This window comes from Electrophorus electricus, chromosome 4, assembly GCF_013358815.1.
Source record: "Electrophorus electricus isolate fEleEle1 chromosome 4, fEleEle1.pri, whole genome shotgun sequence".
In the NCBI taxonomy this organism is placed as follows: domain Eukaryota; kingdom Metazoa; phylum Chordata; class Actinopteri; order Gymnotiformes; family Gymnotidae; genus Electrophorus; species Electrophorus electricus.
Window position 1 is genome coordinate 29,057,980 of NC_049538.1, and position 20,600 is coordinate 29,078,579.

Below are 20,600 nucleotides of genomic sequence, written 5' to 3' on the forward strand. Positions count from 1 at the left end.
GACGAACAAGCAAGCTCATTAGTCAACCAATGGAAAAGGACCCATAAGCCTCATGAAAAAATTCTCAGTGCTCCTAAAACTGATTTAATCTTTCCAAATTAGCCTCTTGTATCAATTTAATTACCAGTTGATTCTCAGTACCAGCTCTGTTGTGAATGAGTGTGAAGGAGAGGGGTTTTTTAATCTTACTCTCTGGTGTGCTTTTTAGACCTGCCATTCAGTTTTCATTCCCATTGTCAAACCAATAAAGAAAGCCAGAAAAGAACCACAACCCATTGGCATTGAAGAACCTTGAGCACACAGCATGCAAAGATCATTGGCACTGGTACTATTAGAACCTGAAGCTGCACAGAACAGGGCATTGTGGGATGTACATGAAGGTGGAGGGGCTACAGGTACAACCAAAGGACTAGGCATACGTGGAGGATTCCGATCGGGGAGCTAATGTGTTAATCAGGAACACATAGACACACAGAAGCACACACGGAGAACCCTAATATGGTACTCTACAGGGAAGAAGAGGCGTGCAAGCATGCTGACAGTGATTAAGTGGCTGATCCAACCTTCCTCCAGGGCATGAGTCAGTCTAAGCATGGGTGGTAAAGGCATCTGTGCCACGTCGTGCCCGTTCCGCTACCGCACCCTCCCACTTCCTGCTCAGACCTGTACTGCCATACAGCCTAGCAACAAGCCACTAGACTGAAAGATAACCAGACAATTGAGAAGCTATGCAGTAGATCATATGCAGGAGATTTTAACATTGTTTCTCTAAAGTTCACCTCACAACAGAAGTGATATCATTACTCCCTATTGATCAAAAAGCAAGTTACACCCCAATGCCTGATTCAAAAATGACCCATTTTAATAGAAGATAATCTTATCTTTCCAACTCAGTTTTTTTCTTAATAACAATGGCTCTTCCAGAGATGAATATCTGTGGGAATAATACAGGAGATAAAATTTCTGTTCTGCTTTTCTGTGTTGCTGATGAGTCAAACGCGGTGAAACCATAGCAGATCCCACCTCCTTGCCAGAACCCGAGCCTGAATCAAGACTCTGCATCTCTTGTTCTACACACACCCTGCCAGTGCCCTTTCTGGATCAGAAGCACGGACTCCAGAGCTGTTACTGCAGCAGCAGGCATCGTCTCCTTATGACGGACTTTTTCCAGGATCCCATCCTCCTCTGCAGTGGGAGGACTCTGCAGCCCAAGGGCCTCAAACACTGATCTCATTCCAACTGAAGCCTCACACAGCTGTGCAGAACAAACACTTACATGCCACAGGATCCTCCGAAGTTCACGTCATCGACCTGCGACTCTCAAGTACAGGACATTACACATTATGGGTGGATTTAGCAGAGGTCTGCTCTCATACAGTGCCTGTGGCAATATCTACAGCCTGGCAGTGTGTGATCAAATCTGCCAGGCTTGGCCTCACCCTCCAGGGTGTAATGCCACTTCGCTGCCTTTTTCACACTTGCTTGCCCCTTGATGTTTAAGTACATTTAGGTTGTGACAGACAGGCCAGGTGTGACAGCAGAGAGATGTGGGGAATCTGGATCCACATACAAGTATCCTTATTTCAGTCACGTATGGCCATCTGGTCATTTGGTTGGCCATCTGGCTATAGTCACATCTGGTCATTTAATCACATTAATGGGAAGTGCTTTGTGATATTGATTAATCTCTCATGCATCTAAAAGTACAACTCATCCACTCATCAAGGGTCAAAATGCATTGGCTCAAATATTAGATGAGGACAACTGAGTTAAACAATTGCAGAAAACTAAATATTTTATGCTTAATCTTAGTGTAGTCTTATCTGACCACTGTGACAACATTAGTGGTTTGCAGCATTAGGCTGCAATCCTTTAAATAGCAAACACAAAATTGCTTTCAGACAGAAAAAATCTGGGATAAGAAAGCTACAAAGCCAACTAATCTTGGCACAGATTCCAATATTTAATTGATGCAGCAAGTATTTGGTGTTGCTCCTGCTCACAGAAACTATGTTAAATAAAGTAAATAAAGCATGATAAAACTGCTAGAGTGAATTGATAGGTCAGCACTAAATTGAATTAAATTCTACATCATTTGAGTATTTAATTATTAATCTAAGCAGACAAATGAGGTTCTACCTAGGATTCATTTGAAAATGTTTCCTTTCTCAGATAAAGACAAAACAGCCACAGTGTGACGTAGAGACAACAGCAAATCCTGGATGATCTTTAATAACTCTGATTTCAGGCTTCAGGCAGCAAAGCATCATGGAAGTTAGAGTCCAAGCAAAAGCCACACAGCATATCTGGGGTCGCTACCATGGAGATGAGGACAGCAAAGCGTCATAGCCTTTCATAGATGGAAAAAAAGTCATCTAAATAAAGATGTTGGTATGAGTGGGAGTCTGGATGCGTACATATCTCAGACAAATATACACACTTCAGTAAAATCACAAAGTTCAGTAAGTTCTTCTTAAACAAATTGATCTGGATGAAGCAGACCACATCTTCTTGTGGTGATAAAGCACATGCAATTTATTTTCAAAGTGAGAATGGCAGCATTGGGACATTAAAATTTCACTTTAATTACCAGGCTGTTGTATATAAAAAAAAATAAACAGTGCTGGTGGTGCGCTATTGCAGTCTGTAGAAGAAACAAGTTGTTTAAGGCTAGTTACACACCCACACATACACACACCCACCCACACGCATGAGTTTGAGTGTTCCGGCAAATGCTCAGGTTCTGTTTTTTCCCTCAAAAAGAATTTTTCCACACTCCCTTATATCTGTAGCCTTTCCATAGTGTGAGAACTACTGTCACCCAACACACAGTTTTGAAATGTGCATATTCAGGTGGTACAATCTGATACTTTGAGTTATCGACTTCGTGTTATCACCATGAGTCGCCTTACTGTCTTCTGCCCTTAATCCAATCCCTAGATGGCCTCTGCACTACTACTATAGTAGATTCCCTGCTCAAATACATCTGAGTCCACTCGTCAGCTAAATACTGTGCCCTAAAACAGCAGACTTAGTTAGAAGAAAACTCTAAACAGAGCAGCATATATCTGATGGATTTGACCTGCAGTTGTTTATATTTGTTAAGGGCTAATCAACTTATTAATTCTAATTTATAACTGCCTCATAAAACATATAAAATGAATGTCAAGGGAGATTATGCAGTACACACTGTGTAAATGCAAACCGTGTACTGCACCAAAGAAGCTAACCTTGGAGCTGCAATATCTCGCCTTACATAAGAGAACAATAATGTAAATGAACCTATAGCTTTACTGTGTTTTAATCGAATGGAAATAAACCCTATATCTTTACTGTGCATCATTTCTTGTTGGTTTTTAAGGTATATGTGCAAACACAGACTATCAGTCCCTCAGTGTGGTCAGTATTTTGTGTATAGCAAAATGAACCCAAAACTCATCAATTCCTAAATGAAAACTGACAGAAGAAGGAAATCAAACAACTTGCTTCCACTATCTATATAATTAATCCACTATGAGCAATATGAAAAATATTTTCAATAGCAACAATAGATTATATTGTTTAGAGTTCCTTCATCAGCAGTGCAATGTGCTTCATCAGCTGATGAAGGACTTCTGTCCAAAATGTCCCGCTTCTCTGGCAACCTTGTGTACTTCACCATTTTCATGCCCTCTATAGGTATACCACATATACAAATATTAATTAAAACTCAAAGTCAACTGTACCCTGTGCCCATTACTAAGCAAAGTACCAATCCCTGGTACGTTTTCCTAAGAAGCACCAATCCCTGGCACCTGGGAAGCCACCTCATGGTAAACACACAAATTAGCATAGTTTACTGAGAAGAATCTCAATCTGGGGAAGTTTTCCAAATAGATAGCAAAGCTCTTCTATAAGTCCCTCTCAGTTCAAGCATCTACCAAATGTTGTAAATGTAAGTGTTTTATTGGCACATCACACAAATGTTGGTAGAAAGGGTACATTTACAAACACACTGGTCAAATGTCAAACCTGGTCAAACCTGAGTAGACACTGCGTGTGATGCCATGCAGAATGAGTGGGGTGGCAGGAGTAGTAGAATGTCATATGTTATTACATTTTATGCATTTGGCAGACACTCTTATTGGTATCTCATAGATCATTTTCCCAGACAGGGATTGAACCATGGCCCCCTCACTGGAGATGCAGCATTAATGCCCACTACAGTATACTAACCGAGCACATAGTTATGGGGGTTATACAGTGGAGAAGGTGGGAGCGTCTGTGTGAGTGCCAGTATATGAGTGTACAGGCCATTCTTGAGAACTACTGACCATTCAGTCTAATGGCCTGCAGAAAGAAAGCGCCAAACTGTCCCTAAGACAGCTGGTTCTGGTTTGCATGCTCCAGAACCATCTGCTGGACAACAGCCACTGTGACTTGGGTGGGTGGGTGCGGTCTCTTATGATCCTCTTGGGCTTCCTCAGACAGCGTTTGGTGTACAGCTCCAGGAGTGGACATGTGCGCCTTCTCTTGTTTCTTAAATCCACTATCAGCTCTATCAGGATCTTACTGACCCTGAGTGAGAGGTTCCTTTCCTGGCACCAATATGTCAGAGAGCTGACCTCCTCTGTGTAGACTGCCTCACCCTCATTAGAGGTTAGATCTACAACCATTGTGTCATCAGCAAATTAAGTGATGGCAATGGAGTCATTTATGGCTGTACAGTCATGAGTGTGCAGGGAGTACAGAACAGTACCGAGTGAAGAGGAGGTGACCCTGCCCATCCTTACCTTCTGACGACGTCCTGATGGCCTAAAGCATACAGCCACTTCTTGAGCTTCAAGGGGACTATGGTACTGGAATGCTGAGCCATAATGCACAAACAGCATTCTCACATATGTGTTCCTCCAGGTGTGAAAGGGGAGTGTGCAGGGTCCGAGCTAGGGCATCATTAGGGCATCATAGGGCATCTGTTCTCTCTGGAGGCAAACCGAAGGGGATCCATGGTGGCAGGAAGTAAGGTGCAGATAAATTATTTAACCAGCCCCTCAAAGCACTTGCTTACAATGAAGGTTACACCTAAAGGGGCGTCATTCAGACAGTGGTTGTCTTTGGTACTGGAATAACAGTGGCCATTTTGAAATACACTGGAATAGCAGACAGAAAGAGCAAGAGGTTGAAAATGTCAGTAAATATTCAGCTAACTGATCTGCACATCTGATCTTTAAGTACACATCCAGGAATGCCATCTGGACCGGCTGCATTGCAGGGGTTTATTCGCTTAAAGGATCTGCGCTCATCAGCCACGGAGACAGGGGAGACCTTTCCTCAGCAGGGGTGGGGTTTTGCCTCAAACTGTGCATAAAATGTGTTTCTCTCACCTGGGAGCAAGGAAATGGCATTAGTCACACATCACAATTTCCAGTATATATAATATGATACAAATGATGTGTACCAGATAAAATGAGGAGGTTTGAAAACTGAACTGTTACATTGTCACCATGTATTATGATGCACTGGCATACTGAGCACAACCATACATACTACACGTGTGAACTCCCACTACCATACACACCAAGACGTGTGAACACACACTCCTACTACCATACACACCATATTCATGTCAGCATGCACTCCCACTTCCATGCACACCATATACATCTAACTCCAAGGCTTTTTCTCAGTGTGTTTTTATTAGCATTTACATATTGCCCTCAACAGCCTCCTCATCCTGCTCTCACAGAAAGACAAAAGTTAAAAACATATGGTAGAACAAGATAAGCACACACACACACACACACATACACACACAGAGTGAGAGAGAGAGGCGCAAATGTTAGACCTGATTCTAGTCTTTGTTCTGAGTAAAAAAGTGTCATTGGAGAAAAAGGGGTTTTATCTTAATTTAGCATTGTTTAGAAGCCTTAGCCCCAGGCCTTAGCAACGACACCAAGGCCCTCCCGCATGTACTTCAGGAGACTACATCACACCCATTTCCCAACGCTTACAGTCCTGATGTGACAGACAGGTATCTGGTTTGATAACCCAGGGCCAGTAAAAAAAGTATGTTGGGCAAGTTGATTGCATTACATGCTTAAACTTAAAATAACTATTTGAGGTTAAATTCATGCCCACAATGTGTATCCTTTGAAGAGAAGTACACATGTCACAATAATAGAGAGAGATCTTTATTACACTGAGGGAAGCTCAAATATATTTAATTTTCAGATTATTTTATTATTAATTCTTTTTCACTGATTCATTATTTACAGAAAGCAGGCTGGCTCAAAGTGGAAGAGCTCAAAAGCAGTGATATAATTAGTGTGGAATATTAGAAAATGCAAATGCATCCAACCCCCAGGACTTCACACCCTCAGGACTACACACACCCCCAGGACTACACACCCCAGGATTTCGGGTGGCTTTCAGATGACAAGCATGTGACGCTTTCCTTTCTGTCAACTGCTGAAGTTTAAACAGGAGTTTAAACATTTGTCATCATCACAAGTAAAAGCTACAGCTTCAAAAAAAATCAGCTCAGTAAATCTTTAAACGCTCTTTTATCAAAACAAACACAATGGGGTAACGATTCATTTTTTCATGAATGACTTTCATGTATAATCACTCCAGTAAGGATGCCACTGAGAGTATACCTGACTTTCCTTCCACTTTGTATCATTGCTACCAGAAGGTGGTTTTAAAAACATACATCCATGAGGATGCCAAGGTTGCCTCAAAGTCTCTGGTTCTCTACCTCAACTAGTTCTCAAACTTCAGCAGTGACCACGATGTCACTGTGAGGCGGTTAAGCGAGTGTCCTGAGACCTGGCCCAGCTAATCTGAAGGAGCAAGAGAACATCCTCCTCACCCTGCTGACAGCAGTCCTGTGGGCCGTGCAGAGATCACCCCAGCCTCCCCACAGGATGTCGTGCCCATTAATAACAGAGAGCAGTTAATGCCTGGGGTAAAAGAGCACTTTGTGGCCATGGCTCCTGGGAAAGCGAGATTGAAACTACGGTCAAGGAGAAGTGTGCAGTGCCGTCGAGGAGAACAGGCTGACCTAGGAAGACACTAACTTCAGCAAGGCATGAGTCTTCTTCTTCTAAATAAAGTGCTGTGAGTCATCTCCAAGTAGTGCGAGAGCAACAGGACTGGAATGAGATGATAAAATTCAGTGGTAAAATTAAGGTAGCAGACTGTTTTCTGTTCCCCAGGCCTATAAGCACTGTTAGACAATGTACCACTCCCCCATCCAACTGTGGTGTTTAATAAATGCTTCCTCTGTTAACATTAAGCTGAACACTGTATGGGCTCAAGATTCAAATGTCCTTAACTACAAAAAAAAAAAAAAATCATATCAGTTAAAAGTAGCTGGCAGAATGAAGAGCAGCAGCAATTCCAATAGCCGGCTGGATTTAGGGAGTTGTGGACCGGAGGGACATACACTGGCGTAAGCAGTGGTAAGTCTGTGTAGAGCTCCATCAGTAAAAGGACAGAGAGAACACCTCACACAACACTGTCCAAGGCGGGCCGACAGAGGTCAGCTAACCAGTCACTCGCTTGCCAACTCACTCTAACTCTTGGGCTGATCTCGCTGATCTTTGATCTCTTGATTGCAATTGAGTTTGATTCACAAGCTCCAAAATCAATTTGATATCAGTTATTTTTACAATTCAATTTGAAATCAAAATGATAAGCACAATAAAACATTAATTATGATAGTGATTTTTTGAGAATGAATCCTTCTCATGAAGTGCCAATTTATAAAATGGTGGATTACTGTAAAGGTTGATGTTAGTTATTGATGATGGACCCAAATCATTATGTTACAATGGTTTTGCAAAAATATGTAAATGCTGTCTAATTTGTTGATGTTCAAACCAAATTGCAAATTTTAAGAATTAATATAAGATAAACTATGTGGAAATCAGAATTAATCAAGTTCTCGATACTTAATCCTGGTGATTCCTTAAGGAGGACTCTCTCAACTCTCTCTATCTATCTATCTGTCTGTCTGTGAGACGACTTCTTAGCCAAAGAAACTGAGAAACCCAATGAAAAGTTCACGGGTGAAAGACATGAGAGGAAACATCAGGGCAAATATACAGAGGGGAGGTAAATATAGCAGCAACTTTAGAGTGGAGAGGAAAGATCGCTCACTGCGCACACAGAGGTGCAGTCATATCAGTTCTTAATCTCAGCGAGGTGTGAGACAGCATGCTGATGAGAAGGTCTTGAGAGCTGAATCACCTCCTCACCATCCACCTGCACTATGGGAAATACAGGCACTGAGGTAAAAACAGGACATAGCCAGCAAGATCAGCATCAGACCATGACATCGCATTAACTATATCCATCAACTACTGGCTCGTGCACTGCACTTAGGTTAAAGCCTGTTTGTCCCTAGTCGTGGAATGTTCAAGCAGCAAAACAACCGCAACATGCATGTTTCCCATCCTGTTGATTTCTAAGAAGACCTAACTGCCAGATTTTCTTTAAACCATATCACCCCTTTCACCAGGCACCATATGAACCACAAACACTTTGAATTCCTGCCCAGTGATTTATATGCTGCATTCAGCTACACAGCATTTCCTCTTTCCATAAGCACAACCTCAGCAGTCATGCGTAACTCAAACCGCTCAAATCGCCACGGCAACACCATGCTCCTGTGCCACAGTAGCAGCGAATCTCAGGCTCTCAATGCATGTGCTGCAAGTCCCTGTATCTTAAAAAGAACAGCTACGCTGATCAAACCCCACCTCCAGTTCCATATTTAATCCATCCTTACAAAATGTATATCCTGCTGATACTGAATTCCAGTTTAGTGGTTTAACCATATACAAATATATTCATTAATTCATTCATCTTCTAAACCGCTTAATCCAATTCACAGAGCCTATCCCAGCAACACAGGGCACAAGAAGGGAACCAGCCATGGATAGGACGCCAGCCCATCACAGAGCACACACATTCATTTTCACACCAGAACAATTTAGAGACGCCAGTCGACCCAACTTGCACACCTCTTGGGAGGGAATGTGGGAGGAAACTGGAATACCCAGAGGAAACCCATGCAGGCACAGGGAGAATGTGAAAACTCCACCTAGACAGCAGCCGGGTCTGGAAAAGAGCCACAGCGCTGCCCTATACAAATACAGTTTAATACAGCACAGCACAACATAACAGGTACCATGCGTGTTGTTATTAAGGCGGTTTCCCTTTGATTTCATGAATCATTTAGTCAGTTCAATTGCAAAGAATGTTTATTGCATAATTTGCCCAAAATTCATGCAACCCCACATATGAGAAATATGTAATCATTATAAATGTAATAATTTTTGTGTATTGTATAATTTTGAATTGACTTGCAGAGCTACTAAAACCCCACTACTGACGCTACATTTCACTTTCTTTATTTCTAGTCCGGTGGGGAGACCTCCGTCTGCTGCTTTATCTGCATCTCTCAGCTGAATATCCCCACCTCTCCACCCAGGTCTAGAGCTTTTGTATGACAACCCAGAAGGTCTACGACCAGCAATCACTCTCCTGCCTCCAAATAAGGGGCCCACTAAGGGAGCTGAAGGGAAGCTGGCATGGTGTCTGCCCTTTCTTCCTGCCAATGGTGCATTGCCCCTGCCCTGGGTACAGCAGTGGGGTGCTATTCACATGGTGGGGTGATGGGGGTGGAGCGGGGGTACTGTTTATTGCTTCAGCCTCTGTTGAAACAATCCCCTGCGGACAGCTATTCTCCAACCATATGGCACACCTCTGTCTCTACTTAGGACAGGCCTGGCCCTCCCCATGCACGCACGCGCACACACACGTGCGCAGCTGCTGCCGTGCTTGCAGTGACCAGGCAGATATACTGCACCCCAAAAGTGAGTGAGAATACAACTTCCAGCCATCCAGTTCCTGCCACTTCTGCTGTACAACAATGACCAGCGCTCCACTGAAGCCCAGCGGATGGTACTTTGGACATAAGGCAGTGGGCCTGCACACTGTTCACAAAGTCCAGCCTGCTCTGCCTATCCCAGTGAACATCTTTCAACGGGCAGCATTTCTCTGAAAAACTCTACTCTGTGTGTGTGTTAAGCGTGCCTACAAATTGTGTGTGTTTTCCTGTGCCTTGTGAGTCTCTCTCTGATGTACATGTACTTTGGTACCCCTCAGGCAGATTCCCATCCAGCCCTCAGACAGAATCAAGAATCCCAGGTCCAATCTCCAAAACGCAAGAAGCACAGAATCCCTCACATCCCCACAACCCAATATCCACATACACACACACTCTCTCTCACACAGATTTTTTTGCTTTTCCGTGACACTTGGCCTTCCAATTTTCTTCTTTTTGGTCATTTTTTGAAACTATTATCACCACCTGATACATTTACGGCATTTAGCTGACACTTTTATCCAAAGCAACTTACAATTAATGACTGAGTACAACTTGAGCAATTGAGGGTTAAGGGCCTTGCTCAGGAACCCAACAGTGGCAACTTGGCAGTGGTGGGGCTTGAATCAGAAACCTTCCGAATACAAGTCAAGTACCTTAACCACTGAGCTACCACTGCAGAGTTAGTTCCTTTCGCTCAGGGGCAGAACACATGTGCTTGTCTGCAATCAGATGCAGTCTTTGCTGTGTGTTTAAGTGCAACTTACCACAGAAAACATGTGTGTATGCTAAGGTATGGTGACCTTATTATGTGCTTTTGGAAATTTTATTCATGAGAAAACATGTTAAAGCTCTTGAATGAATTATGTTAACTGTGAGAGTAAATAGGCATAGCTGAATAAAAGTAAATAATGGTCTCATGAAAAAAGTAGAAGATGCAAAAACGAGTATTTTGCTTAAATTTTCTCAGAGTATAATTATAAATGTGTGTGCGTGCGTGAATGTGCACGCATGAGCACATGTGCGATCGTGTGTATCCCAGGCTTGCCTGAATTCATCCCCACTCTCCCCAGGGCAAGACATGAACATGGCCATGTTACACACTTTCACACACACACACACACACACACACACACACACACACACACACACACTACCACCAAGTTTTAAATATGTCGAAGCAATCCACTGCACTCAACCCCATCAACCAACCTCCCCAGCTACGTTTTACTCATCCAGCATGAAGCTCCATGCTCCATTTACCACCCAAATGTCAATGAATCATCACACTTTTAGTTCCAACAAGTCACATACCTGAAGCCTTTTGTGATGTTATAATGTGCACTACAGTTTGTTTTCCCCAAGGGGAAGGAGTATAGCAGATGAAATTATGCAAAAAAAAAAAAAAAAAAAAAAAAAGGCACAATAAATGTGCATATCTTTGTATATGCTTCTGTAGCACACTGTCAGTTAATCAGTTACAGCACAGAGACAGAGAGCGTGCACACAGAGCACAGAGATAGAGAGCACACACATAGCACAGAGCGAGAACACACACACACACACACACACACACACAGCACAGAGACAGAGGGCACACAGAAGAACCACTGAACACACACACAGTATAGCACAAAGACAGAGGTCACACAGACACACACACACACACACAGGACATATAGAGCTCACACACAGCAAAGACAGAGAACACACAAAGCAGAGAAAGAGAGAACACACACACACACAATACACAAACACAGCACAGACACAGAGCTCACATACACATCAGAGACAGACAGCACACACCCAGAACAGAGACAGAAAGAACACAAACAGCAGAGAGGCAGATGGAACACACACACACACGGCACAGAGATGGAGAGTCCACACATAGCACAAAAACAGACAGCACACATGCAGACACAGCACACACACACACACAGCACAGCACAAATGCACACAGACACGCAGTCATGCAGCACAAAGAGGAGGGGAGAGTCCAGTACATTTTTTCCTTGAAGCCAGGTGGTGATTCCCAGGAATAAAGAGAGAATGGTAAGGACAGGGTCAAATGTGTGTGTGTGTGTGTGTGTGGTGTATGTGCCATTGTGTCTATTAATATTTAGTATTATTATTGTGTGCATGTTTATTAGTAAATGGCATTGCTTAGTCTGTGTGTTTTGTGGCTAGACAGGCAAGTGTTAGCAGAGCCCTTTATTTCCAAGTCCATGCAGGGAACCAGGCAGCATCCAGCAGTCTTTCCTCTCCATCATCCACTGGTCTGTAATATCCTTGAATCAGAGCTTGCACAGTCCCCAAAGGAATGCCAAATAAAGGCTTCTCTCCCCTTAAGCAACGAACCGTGATACTGCATTGTCTTTCTTGATCCAAAAATGAAACTAAAATTCCTTCACTGCATGGCAATACCTGGCAAAGTGAACGCACAGATTCTGGCAGGTTTGACTCTGGTGGGCAAAAGACAGAATGAAAAGGAATGACTGGGTTATCTAAGGTGTTGTGTATTGCTATTGGTACCTAATAAAATAAACACATTAAACCAATAAATCAATAATGTGCTACACAACCCTGCTCGTGCCTCTTGGGGTTCTTTATTAAAGCTACGATAACACCTTTACGCATGTGTGCCGAATATGAAGCTATGTTTGCCATTAGTAATACACAGCATTCCACTATAAATAGTTGCTATGTATTAGCGTTCATGATAGACTTTAAATACAGCTTAAGTACTATTCATATACTTAATATGTAGTATACTTAATACTATCTGAATACTATTTACGCATCATTTTCATTCAGCAATGTCTATTCATCTTTGACTTAGTCTGTCAAAGTTATGTTTATTAACTGAGTGAAAAGCATGACATGCTAAATCAAAAGCCCATTTAAACACATTTTCTCATGTACGCAATTTCCACCCACACCTAATGCACACAGTGTGGGACCAATCTGCTCTAAAGAATGATAACAGGAGGAAAGAAGACATGAGAGAGACACTCACACCAAGGTGCTGTCAACACATGCAAGTTCTTCTGCGATCAATAACGCTCTATGTAGACAGAAGATCAGAATCTATATGTATATATGTTATGATTATAGGGGAAAAGACAGTCAAGGAGACCTTTCTCAAAGACCTTCTCAAAGGTCCAATCAACCACTTAAATGGCTGTTCTGCCGTCCCACCACTGTGTTCCTTGTAGACAACCCACCCAGCTCTCAACTTTCCCAACTTTCAGAAGAGCATTTGTTGAATTTCAACCACAGCACATCTGAGGAAAACAGAGCACTGCAACTCCCATCATCGCAAAGATGAAAGGCAGAGCGAGCCACAGTAACGAGACCAGGCATGCTGCTTTTCCCAGCACTCGAGGATCCCTCATGGTCCCGATACCCGACAGTTATGGCTGCTCAGTTACAGCTGGCTCTCTCTCTCTCTCTCTCTCATTTGAAGGAGTGTAGAAGGGTTTCCTGCAGCGTCCACACGACAAGAACTACAGGAGATCCAGCAGTCACTCTTGCCCACAGCACAGTAAATACACTGATGGAAAACACACACACACACACACACACACACACACAGAGCATCTTTACTACGATGTGAGTTCATCATTTTCTCACTCAGCAAAGTGTGTGTGTGTGTGTGTGTGTGTGTGTGTGTGCGCGTGCCCATTGGTGTTTCAGAATGGTTTTAGAATGGTGTAATTATGTAACTGGAATTGTATGCAAGATTAAGACTAAAAGAGAAAGAATGTAACAAACAGCTTGACTCTCATAGTCTGGGCTTCTACACCTCTAAACCGCTGTTGAGTTACGAGCGTTTGTGGAATTCAGCAAATCCTGACAGCTCTATTGAAACAAATGATTTTGCCAAACCCAGTGTTCACTACTGAGAAACTTCACTAGTGATTTTCCCTCACAAATTAATTAGTTTGACAGCATGGTGTCCATCCAAAGAAAAATGGGAAAACTATTGACAGAGATCCAGTGGTGCGTTTATTATGTTTTTGACAGAGATGGGGTAGTGCATTTATTATGTTCTTGACAGAGATCCGGTAGTGCGTTTACCATGTTCTTGACAGAGATCCGGGAGTGCGTTTACCATGTTCTTGACAGAGATCCGGGAGTGCGTTTACCATGTTCTTGACAGAGATCCGGGAGTGCGTTTACCATGTTCTTGACAGAGATCCGGGAGTGCGTTTACCATGTTCTTGACAGAGATCCGGGAGTGCGTTTACCATGTTCTTGACAGAGATCCGGGAGTGCGTTTACCATGTTCTTGACAGAGATCCGGTAGTGCATTTACTCTGTTCTTGACAGAGATCCGGGAGTGTGTTTATTATGTTCTTAATGGATATCCAGCAGTGCATTTATTATGTTCTTGAATTACAAAATAAAGGATAGGACATTTTCTACTTTTTTTAACTCAAATTTATTTCTAAGGGCTTTACAGGATGATATCTTTAACTCTTAAGAATAGCAAGAATAACGGTATGTAACAGTATGAATAACAGCATGTAACAGTATGGATAACAGCTCTGGCTCCACATCAAATAGCTACTGGTGGGTCACTGAAATAAACGTAAACACAGATTTAGCCCAAATGTATGAAAATCCTGCTTTGTCTGTCTGCAGGTGCCCACATAGCTTATATGCTGATATCCACAGATCATATTTATTTGTCCGGATGTTTGTTTTTCAAAAATTATTTATGATCCATTATTTGTTATTAATGATCAAAGTCAATGCAGTTAACAGTCATAGTCTATGTATTATAGATTAGACGGTTTCTCAGATGTGGGACATAAGCAGGGTCCTGTGCACATAACGTCTGCATCCATAATAATGTTGTATATGAGGCACTGGTAATGTGAAAACAATATTTGCCAATCTACAATCAATAGCCATATATTAGGTGTCTGCTGGGGGAATGAGCCCTCATAAATAAATCATTCAGTCTCACAGATGGAGCTGCTTCTGGAGGGCCTAGTATGAAAGACATTCACCAGACTTAATGGGAGCGTCCCCATGGAGAGGAGGAAATGGTAAAGAGAACACTCCAAGTCAAGAAAGGGGAAGAAAGAAAGGACCAGATGTAATCCATCTCATTAGCCACAAATTCCTTCCCCTAACATCAGTTTTGTTGCTTTAGCCCTTGCTGGGTTTTGGTGGGAAAATATAGGCACAAACACAGATGATTAAGGAAGGCAGTGTGTGGAGGAATGGCAGGTTGTTCGAGAGATAGGCAGATAGTCCAAAAGAATCAGCAAGAAAGCTGGAAAATGAGGAGTCGCAGGTCATCCTTTTCTTTCCCTAATGACAGAGATATTACAATTTTCAAATACAGGTGCGAAAGAAAGAGCAGGTGGAGAGAAAGGGGACCTGCGGAAATGGAGAGCTGGAGATAAATGAGGAAACCTCAGCAGCTAAGGACCAATCAGTGATGGAAGAGACCCTACAGAGAGGACAAAGAGTCAGAAGAAAAAAAGGCAGACAAAGGGGAGAGAGAGGGAGAGAAAGAGACCATGTGAGAAACAGATGGCAGTAACTGAGGGAGAGAGAGAGAGAGAGAGAGAGAGAGAGAGACTTGCAGAGATAAAGAGAAGAAAGACCTGGGCTTTGCCTGCGAGTGAAGCGGCTGAGCTGCAGCTCACATGACCTGGTTCGGTCACCCTGCGGTTCACGTGACGGCCACTCTGCTGCTCGCGTGACCTGGTCCGTCGCCCTGCGGCTCACGTGACATGGCCAGTCACGGCAGCTTGCCACAGAGTCTGAGTGCCGCTCCTTCATTCTCTCGCCCTGAGCGGTCAGAATTCTAGTCCCATTAGTGCTGCCATTCAACACAGTGTCACCACTCCATATCTCCCTGAGACGCAAAGTACAGGAGGCATGTGTAAAACAATAATACTTAAGCGTGACCCCTCATGGATGAATTATTTATTGCCGACTGTCATGATCACAGCTCTTCTGTGATTAATTATGTTTTCTGTGTCTGATATGTGAGAATGCTGAGGCGCTAACAGGCAGGAGAGCGGTAGATAATCAGCCTGTAGTAAATACAATACAAATAACAACCTTTTTATTAGACAGCAGATGATAAATAAAATATTCACCGAAAACTTGGTTATGAAAGTAATGCTGGGGAAAGTAAAAAAGTTAAATAATAAAGTATGATATACAACATTAAAAATTAAAAACAATGAAAATTGGTTTGTAGCAGTTATGACTGCTGGTAGTGCATGACATTGTCTGTGTTAAAAATGCAAGTTCAGAAAAACAAAGGATTCCGGACAACACACACACACAAACAAACAAACAAACAAACATGGTCCTCCAGGCATTCTCTGCACCTTGTTGAATTGTCTACCTCTCACCTGAACAGGTGCAGTACACTCATAGGCTGTTGAGTGCCTGGGGTTAACCCAGGAGCTATTTCTCACTCCAGCCAGTACACACGCATGCTGAAGGGCAACGGTGTCTCTTAATCTCTCAGCTTGACCTCTGACCTCATCTGATAGGTCACTACTTCACAAAAAGGCACAACGCAGCATTGGATGATCAGCAATACGGCGGCGAAATACAAACACTGGCACATGAACACAAGCGATTCTCTTACATGGCCACATGCACATGAACTGCACTGTGCCTCTAGAAAAAAAAAGCTTCCAGTTCCCAAATGGTTGAAGGAGACAACTTGCCTAACTCTCCAGATCTTTCCAGAAGGGTTCACTGATGTTGGCATTACAGCGGCTTCATACTTTATACCACTCGTGTTTTGCAATGCACATGAGGCAATTATCACCTTGAATTTGAGAACTACTACCACGAGGGCTCCACCTACATCACGAGTAGTATGTGATGGCTGTTATAAGGCTTCATGTTCTTTGGCTGTTCCACAGTTAAGAGGAGCCAATGCCGAGCTTAATGACTAGGGCTGGGTATTGCCAGTAACTTCACAATACAATGTGTGTCATGATACAGACATCATATGATGCCTGACAGTCTGTTATTCAATAATCTTTTACTAAAGTAAATGTTACAAGAAATACTTTTCTTCTTTTTATTATTATTATTTACTAGCAATGACACATGAATAAATAATAACAAATAAGACCAGCACCACAAGTAATGGTGAGAGTAACAAAAAGAAAATAAAGTTAAAAAAAAGAATTCCTGAATATAGCTTCTAATCTGCCATTAACAGGAAAGGATTTAACTATGAATATTATATAACTCACAAATGTTGAAACACTTGCGATTATAACTTAAATTAACATTTTTCCCCACTCAAGTTCAGCCAAATGTCAGCTCTAATGTTTGAAGGGACTGAGTGCAGCTGCTTTTCCATGAGTTTTCCTGGATGAATGTGTTGATTTCTGCTAATACCATCCATTTTCTTTTTAAGATGCCACCTGCTGGACATTTTAAATACTGCCCTTAAATTTGAACATATTAGGTTCACACTGGGTAATTAATATAAACGTTCATAAATATTGACACAGCCATAAATGTATCAATTCACATATCAATAAGTGTGTATTCACGATATATTGCTGTATTGGTATTGGTCAGCCTTACTGCTGACTCCCATTACAGGGATTCTCACATCATTACAGATCTATTGCTTCTCTTTGCAGTCCCAGCTTATGTATAGTTGGAATTTGTAGAATTTCTTGCTTCATGTGACTTTGAAAATGAATGTACCAGACTACTAGATTACACTAATGTCTATCCATCTAATATTCATTCATCCATGCAGCTGCCTTTGTGATTCAAGAACTTAAAAATTAAAATTGGCTTTTATCTTGACCATGTCCACCCACCCACCCACACCCACCCACCCACACACACACACACACACCTTACACAACATCTGCTGTAATCCCCAATACACAACATCTACTCTAATCCCCAATACGCAACATCTAATCCACAAGGTGCTGAAGACTAGACCATAACGCAGTACCTCCTCTAAGCGATAGCTTAACACAAAATCTATTGTAATCCCCCCCAATATGTTAAAGGCTAGAGGACATTGTCCTGTGACACACACTGTCTATCATATTTTCATCACCAATAAAAATTCAAAACTGTAACAACACCCCAAGTGTATCAGTCAGGTGGAGACTAAATTCATTGCTGTGCTTCAATTATTTTCTTCTACAATCTTATGTGGTCTTTCCACAGTTTTGTCCAACCTCCTATAAATAATGATAATAGTTCTAGTAAGAATAGTAGTAGAAGTAATAATAACAATAACAACAACAACAACAACAACAACAACAACAAACAGACCATGTTCCCCATGAGGCACATGAGCCCAAGTCTCCTTCCCTTCCTACAAATTTCATATCAATCACTACAATGTTGACGAAGACACATTCTTACCCAGCCTGAGTGTGATACTACAACACAAGCATTTCTCGTCCTCTCTCCCCCCTTTCTTTTTCTCTCTTTCTCCCTTTTCCCCTCTCTCCATCTCGTACCCCCTTCTCTCGCTACTGATGTAAGCCTGCTCTCCTTGGCATGACTTTTCTCTCGGCCAATCACGCCTCCCCAGCAGCATGGAAAGAGTAAACACTAAACACCACACACACACACACACACACTTAAAGCTTTAATAGCACTGTCACAGCCAAAGTGTGGATGAGTACAGCGTGACTGCTGTCAGCCAAACACACACACACACACACACACACACAAACACCCCCTCCAAACAAACAAACACCAAGACATGCACACAAACACAAAGCCATGCACACACAGAGACAAGCACAGATGCACACAGCTTGGGATCTGCTATAGGCACATTATTTTAAAATTGTGTGTGTGTGTGTGTGTGTGTGTGTGTGTGCACACGCACGCAAGACAGTCCCTGATCAACAGAGGAGTATGTCTTCAGCCATACTGCTGCAATGATGACGATGCAACATTGTGCCTTCAAACCAGCAGTGCAGACCACAGCTATACTGCTGGGACTCCATGGCAGAAGCAGAATAGAGGCATTGGCTCACTACAGCAGCTAAAGAAAAACACATGGGTGCAAGAAGCATCGACCAACAGAAGACAAGCACACACCAGGTTCCAATACTCATGATAAATATACCATTGATTAACAGTATTCTAACAAATAAATGTAACATACACCACACTGGTGAAATTCCAAATGTTACTGCAATGTAGTTAGCATAACCGAACATAAAGGCATCAGTTATTCTGAACCACTGAGAGTGGCATTAAAAACTGGCAAAATTATTTTAATGATTGTATGTGGAAAACTGACTTTACTAGTCATATGCAGAGTGAACCACATGCTTAAAATGGAAGCCATTACAACAGGATCTACTCAGACAAGTAAAATGTTTACAAAGCCCAAATAAAGGAGCACATTACCCAATCCACTTTAAGAACACATGGTCTGCTTTCCACGCCAACCAATGACATTAGTTTGGTACTGCCTAAGAAGACATGCTGACCAATTAAATCGCCAGAATTAAATAAGAGGAATTCCATTCACTTTCCTTATAGGGCTGTGCAACCTAGATAAACCCCTTTTACATGCAGCACGATTTCATTAAGGCTTGAAAACGGTCATTTGGTACACAGAATTTCATATGGCCACCACACTGAGCAGCATGCTTCATATTTACAGGCTGTTTTCACCAGTCAAAGCATTTATATTACACCATCACCACAAGTGTACAAAATTGGTATAGACAAAATTAGTTACTGCACTTCATTAGTTTTTTTTTACATATTCATATGGTATTTATTTGTCCACACCTGCATAAACACACACACACACACACACACACACACACACAAATGCAGAAAAAAAAAACATCTCTATAAAATAATCACCTCTCTCACTGGGTGACTTTCAACATGGTGATATTTTCAGCACAGTATGAGAAACTGGACCAGGATTAAAGGAATCATCTATAAACTATTTTCAACATAATATTTCTATTACATTTGTATTACATATGGTTTATTACCAATTTTCTTTGTATTTAGAAAGGAAAAGAAAACCCATTAAGCCAAAACACTCTTATCAGGAAAGTCTAAAGGCAGTTGTTGAGTTCTGTCAATAAATGTCTGAAATACAACACTATACAACACATATTCAAAGGGCAACTATTACACTCTCAGAATAAATGTCTTAGGATACACACATAAGAGAATGTCAAGCAAAAAAAATGTTCTGATGTAGTTTTATCCCACTTTCGAACACAGAATCAATAGTAATGGCTTGAACAGATTAAAAATTCTGAATTAAGAATTCATGAATGTATCCTGCAAAAATAGTCGCTCTGCATAAAATTGTTACTGACTGCCTCAAAACTTGCTCCTAGGCTTTTAATACAAGATTGTTACAAGTCAACAGGTACAGAAATCATGGTCTGTGGTAATCAACCATATAAAACATATAGATTAGGTTACCCTGAAATATTAATTTAAGGCTAAATCATAGTAGACTTCCCATAATTTTATCAAGGTAAAAGTCTTACGTAACGTTGCCTACTGATTAGTGTTAGTAGTGTTTTTACCATTCTTTTAAAAAACGGCATAAAACTCCCCTCTCCCTTATATGATGCCGCACTGCCAGGACAGGGAAGGGTTAACGTAAATACATGTCTATGTGAGGGTTACACAGTTTGTGAGAGAGTTATACACTCTATGGGAGGGTTACATCAGCAGGGGATGAAGG

At 41.9% G+C, this 20,600-nt stretch overlaps 1 protein-coding gene across 2 annotated transcripts in view; it reads right to left on the reverse strand.

Moving 5' to 3' along the window:
• LOC113573988 (FERM domain-containing protein 5) overlaps positions 1-20,600 on the reverse strand; it is a 75,451-nt gene that overhangs the window by 47,226 nt on the left and 7,625 nt on the right. The gene's annotated exons all lie outside the window — the stretch shown is intronic.